This window comes from Microtus pennsylvanicus, chromosome 4 (assembly GCF_037038515.1).
Source record: "Microtus pennsylvanicus isolate mMicPen1 chromosome 4, mMicPen1.hap1, whole genome shotgun sequence".
Classification (NCBI taxonomy): domain Eukaryota; kingdom Metazoa; phylum Chordata; class Mammalia; order Rodentia; family Cricetidae; genus Microtus; species Microtus pennsylvanicus.
The window spans coordinates 37107109-37113471 of record NC_134582.1 but is presented as its reverse complement, the minus strand read 5'-3'; positions in this window follow the sequence as shown (position 1 = coordinate 37113471).

Here is a 6363-nt window from a genome sequence, read left to right as displayed (position 1 = left end):
CCAGCCTTGGGCATCTTGTAGTGGCTCATTTTAGCAAAAGCTGGAACAATTTAAGCAACAAAATATCATTTCTGAGTTATGACAAAAAGTATTGATAACATATACAGAAACATGACTGAATAACTAAGAAGGATCAAATCATTAGAATTCCAAATAATATATGCAAATGGGCCTTTCTAGAAAGTGGAGTTTTATTCTCCTCTTGAGCATTGCTTGAATCTAGTGACTTGCTTCCAGAGAATAGAATGTGGAATGAAAAAGCAGGAACTTTAAAATATAGAGACCTAGTAGTTATGTTCTTTACTAAGTCATTGATGTTCACATCATTAGTGAAGCCAGGCTGAAACTGTATACATACACACTGAGAGAATAAGAATAACATACATTTCAGTCCTGGTGCAATAGCAGATAAAATTGAATTAAGGAATATACTATAAAATAGTTTGAAGCATTATTTAAGAAAAAGGGAAATATAGAGACTGGTTAAGAAAACAAAAGGACTAAATGCAAGTGATCTTCGAGTGGGTGCAGACACAAGGACATCAGTGGAAACTAGTGAAATCTAAAGTGTCCACAGTTTGGCTGATGGAAATGTACACTGCAGGGCATGTCTTCTACTAAGTACTGAAACACTCCAGTTGTTAAGATAATAGACAAGTCAGAAGTTTGTATCTTTAACTAAGTTTCTACAATTTCTTTACAAAATTTCATTCATATATGGTGCGGGAAGTTCTTCTGTATATCCGTTGCTTGTATTGGTTAATGTAGTCTCCTTTGGCCTACAGCAGGGCAGAATAGAATAAGGCAGGAATTCCAAGCAGATATAGGAGGAAAGAAGGCAGAGTCTGGGACACCCCATTTAGCTATCGAAGGAGACAGATGCCAGAGAACCTTACCGGTAAACCACGAGCCTCATGGTGACACACAGGTTAATAGAAATGGGTTAATTCAAGATGTAAAAGTTAGTTAGAAATATGCATGAGCTAACTGGCAAAGCAGTGTTTTATTTAATCTAATTTCTGTGTCATTATTTTGGGTCTGGGCAGCTGGGAAACAAAACGATCAGCTTCCCCCTACAAATTGACGTTACAACATGGGACGACTATATCTGCATAAAACCTGAGAAAGCTTGGGAAGAATTCTAGACACAAAAGAACAGAGTTAAACACGATTTCTTGGTAGCCCTTCCTGACTCAAGTGGTAGCAGCAAACCTGTGTGTCTACCTTACGAAGGCTTCCTGTTTCACGCTAGGGCATGAACAGCTCTGGATCTTTCAGAAGACCAAGCATTTGAATGGGGTTTGTGAGCTAAGTGCTACAACTTGCTTAATGGCAGCACAGACCCACTGTGTGCCTGGAAATAGGGCTGTGAGCATGGCCTAGCACTGAACAGACCTCTGCCATGTTGGACTGGACAGAGCCAAAAGACAAAGCAGCCTTAGTCCTAGCCACAGCCGCTTAACATTTGAAGAAGCACTCCTGGACAGAAAAAGATTACAGATACACAAAAGGACCGATTCAGACATAAAAGGTCCAATATTCATGACAACTTTAGGATTGCTGGCTGAGATGGACCTACCACCCGATACTCCATAAAAGACCTAACAGCACCCCCGATCAGCAGGAGGTAGTCAAGCAAATGCCCAAATTCTCTAAATGATTGTTTATAAATGTTTGTTTACATTTAAAGGGGAATATGCTACAAAGATGAATACTTTGCATTGGTATGGATCTTGGTTTATTGATACAAATTTAAGGTCAATTATATTTATGCTCTTAAGGTATTATGTTTGTGCAGCTCATTTAAAGATGTAATGTATAATTAAGAAATAGAAGTTATTAGTCATCTATAACAGCCAAGGTTATAGTCATGTTGGTTAGGTTTTTTATATATACAGGGATGTATTTCAATTACATAATCTTCAACACTCCAAAGACTAAAGAATATGGCATTTAAAATGTTTTACAGCCGGGTGGTGGTGGTGCACACCTTTAATCCCAGCACTCGGAGGCAGAGGCAGGCAGAATCTCTGCAAGTTTGAGGCCAACCCGGTCTACAAGAGGTAGTTCCAGAATAGGTTCCAAAGCTACAGAGAAACTCTGTCTTGAAAAACCAAAATAAATAAAATAAAATGTTTTATAAACTTAGACTTTCCTCAACAGTGAGACATGTCTGTTCCTGGCAGTACCAATTACTTCAAGAGGAAGATGGGCATTGAAAACTCTCCTTATGGAGTTTGCTAGCCATTTGGGCAAGAAACTGCTCTTGCCTAGACTGCATGATGGTAAGCTGTATAAACTGGACATGCAGGGATCTACAGAAAAATGGCTGCTGAATTTCCCTAAAGTTGAGACAGTCCTTCAGGGTTCCTGCTTCATCAAAGAGTCTGCCAGACATTCTGCAGGATACTGAAGAAAGTGAATAACTGCAAATAAAAAAGAAAGTCTTTCAAATTTCCTGCTTCATGGAAAAGTATGTTGGATACTACGGGCCTGTAGGCTGAAGATAGATGCCCCAATGTTACAGAACTTTGGGTGACTATCAAGGCAGTGAGTTATTTCTGTCAATTCTAATTTTATTTTATTTTATTTTTTTTGGTTTTTCAAGACAGGGTTTCTCTGTAGCTTTGGAGCCTGTCCTGGAACTAGCTCTTGTAGATTAGGCTGGCCTCAAACTCAGAGATCCGACTGCCTCTGCCTCCCAAGTGCTGGGATTAAAGGCGTGCGCCACCACAGCCCGGCTATTTCTGTCAACTCTAATGTTTTGGAAGTTGCTTATGATGCACTTTCTGCCAACTTAAGTAATATATCCTTCTGCAGTCTTTGATAGCGTTGAAGAACAGATAGTTATAGTTTTCCTTAGTTATGATAAAAGATAGATTAGATATAAAACTTTAGACTCACAAAGATATTTTCCTTAATTTGCCAAATGTAAATGGACTAAATATTATAACTATAATTCTTGATTGATAACTTTTGTTGTATGCAATCTTGCTGCTGCAAGAGATCCTTCCGCTTCTTTAGCCAATAGCCTTTAAGATACCAGCCCACTTGGGCGTGGTATCTTTTGCTTTAAAAAGCAGCGGTAGCCATGCGCTCTCTCTCCTGCTTCAGACTCCACTTCCAGCTACTAGACTCTGTTCCTGGTAGCACAGAGGGCTGTTGTCTAGAACAGTGATCTGTAAATTTTTCCTTTAAATAAATAACCCTTCTATTAATCATAATTCCAAACTGGTGTGGGATTGTTTTGTGACTTACGCCTTCATCTTGCTATGTTAAAGTTAAAACCTTCCTTTTTATTTGGACAGAGAAGTGGGAAGTCCTTCTGTATATAGTGTTACTTTTATTGGTTAAAGAAATAAGCTGCTTTGGCCTATGGCAGACCAGAATAGAGCAAGGTGGAAATTCCAAGCAGATAGAGGAAGAAAGAAGGTGGAATCAGAGGAGATGCCATGCAGTCGCCAGGAGACAGATACCGGAGAACCTTACCAGTAAACCATGAGCCTCACGGTGATACATAGATTAATAGAAATAGGTTAATTCAAGATGTAAGAGTTAGCTACAAATATGCATGAGCTAATTGGCCAAACAGTGTTTTAATTAATAATTTCTATGTGATTACTTCAGGTCTGGGCAGCCAGGAAACGAATAAGCAGCCTCTGCCCACACATCTAAGTCACAGATCTTTTAACACTAGCTACCAGAAAAATAAACAGAAATTGCTGCCTACTGGCCAAGAAAGCAGACTTGTTAACTGGGCTCATTTCTGTAATACCAGCACTGGAAAAAGAAAACAGATTCATAAAAAAACTAACTCAAGCATCTTGCATTAGTAAAATTCTCTTCACCAAGAATAGAGAATTTTATGATTCATATATATATAAATAGACTGAATAATCATTCCATTTTCAGTTTTGCTATTATGTCAAATCTTGGGTACCTCTCACTCACCACAGCATAGAAAATAAGTACATCCCAACTGTACTAACAAAACCATTTGTCATCAATCGTTAAAAGGGACTCATGAGGAAAACCAATTCAATTCACATAGTAATGTAAACCTATAATTTAATGAGAAAATCTTCTTTAATGGCCCTTTTATGATAAACATAAAATAAAGTAACATGATACTCAGGAACCAATTATTCCTCTTAACTCCCAAAGGCCAAACTCAAACAAAACATGGCATTGTGAGGTAGGGGATCTCACTTACATCTTGTTGTTCAAAATCTTAAAAATAAGATACCCTTTTCCTTTTAAGTTTGGTAAGATTTTTCTTTTAGTATTTGTGGCGATGATGTGGACAACCATAGCTAACACACAGACAGGACTACAGACGAATGCTCAAAAAGAGATATATACTTATCAGTAATATGGTACATTGATTGACATTCCAAAGGGGAAAAGTTATGACACTGGAGTCTAATTTATACTCATGAGTTTAGAATTATGACCAACTTTCTAGGTCAATTAAAATCTTGTATTAGATCACTTAAGACATAGGGAAAGGAACTTAGATTTTATCACTTGAAACAGAAATACAGAAAACTTACCATCATTGTAAGCCTATATCACTGCACACACTTCTAATACAATAAAGAACAAGCTTAAAAGTAGTCCTTTGTGCTTTTCACTAGCCTTCCTATAGTATTTACCAGAAAAAAAACCATTGCAACAAACTGTATACAAGTCATCTTATTTACATAGCAGAGCATTAATAAATGGTCTAAGTTCTAATTGGCTATAAATTATCAAGTAGGCAGTTTTTCCAAAAAAGTAATCCCGGAATCCACTGTAATATATTTCCAGGTAACACCCATTAAGAATTAAGAGTTAATAAGAGCATACTTAAGTTTGGTGCAAATTTAATTTTATTAAACCTTACAATGCTGTGGCATATCGTTTTTCCATTGTGTGACAATTTATTGGCTGGCATCTGATACAGTACTTCTTTGAAAAGATACACAATGGGAACCAACAAAAGGGAAAGAAACTAGTTGTTTAGTGACACACAAGAGGGAAAAAGGAAAAGAAAAAGGATGACAAACAATTCAAGTTTCCTTAGTATCTAACTTCAAAGTGGTTCAAGTTCCAAGTAACGGTGCCACTGTATAGGGTGTAGGAACACTATTCCTCACCCATTTCCTGCTGGGAACTCCTTACAGGGATTAACGCACCTGTGCATTCAACTGAGGGGTTCTGCTGGGCAACCGGAAAAAAAAATTTCCAAATATAAACAATTTCTCAACTTATAGTAAATGAGTTCGGTTCTTTTTTAAAGATTACTAATTGTTTCTTTGCAAATGAGCAATCACTTAACTTCAAAATCATAAAGGGCACCAAGTTATCTTGCTGACTGGGGCTTATGCTTGTCAGACCTCGGGATAAGAAAAAATGACATTATTAAACCTGTAATCTATTTGCCTTTGGAAAGGAGACTGGTATCAGGATAAAATAACCATTTTTCTTATTAAAATGATCAAAATTATAGAACATCTGAAACTCAGAGGCATTTCTGGAGAAACATTGTTGAGATTTACATATTAATACCAGCCAATACTACCACGTTACAGTGCCCAGTTTAGTTTGATTCAAATGAATACAATTAGATCACTTCTTCACCATGGACAAAGCCAAACCCTCAAACTTAAGAATTGTGTATTTTATTCAGTCTCATGATTTTCTGATGAAGGCCCTAACAGTTATCTGAGGTTACACTCCTGAACCAACTTAAATAAAATAAAATCCTGGCTAATTTTGAGTTGCTTTTTCAAGAGCTCCCAATGGCATTTCTGGAGTGGACAAACAGAAAGGGAAAAGCCACCCCTTGACTGCAATACGGCACTGCAGCTTTCAGGATTAAAGACTAGTTCCAAGGTATCTGCTCTTCCTTAAGGGAGCCACTCTGAGATACCCTGATTTCATACGGGGTTATGAGATGCAAGTCAGATGAGCCTTGCTCTAAAAACACGTAAGCCAGACTCTTCTGGGCAAAGGGGAAGGCAGGTATTAAATCCCTTACGGTCAAATTGTCATCTTCTACCCCAAAAGTAAGATCAACCAATGATGACTCACCAAAATGGCCAAGCTTTCCTGTCTTTAAAAAAGAAAAAGAGAGTTCAAGCATACCAAAGTTAGAGGCAGACGATTTCAAAATAGTTTGATATTTCTAATATCTGTCTAAATGACATATTATTCTTATATATAGCAGCTCAAATATTTTATCAGACTTGCCCCACAATAAATAAAACACAGTAAAAACCTCTTCATCAAAGGATTAAAAAAGAGCCCACTGATAAGTAATTCATCTTTCCAACAGTAAAATTTAAATAAAAATGTAGTAAAATGAATTGAGATACTTTT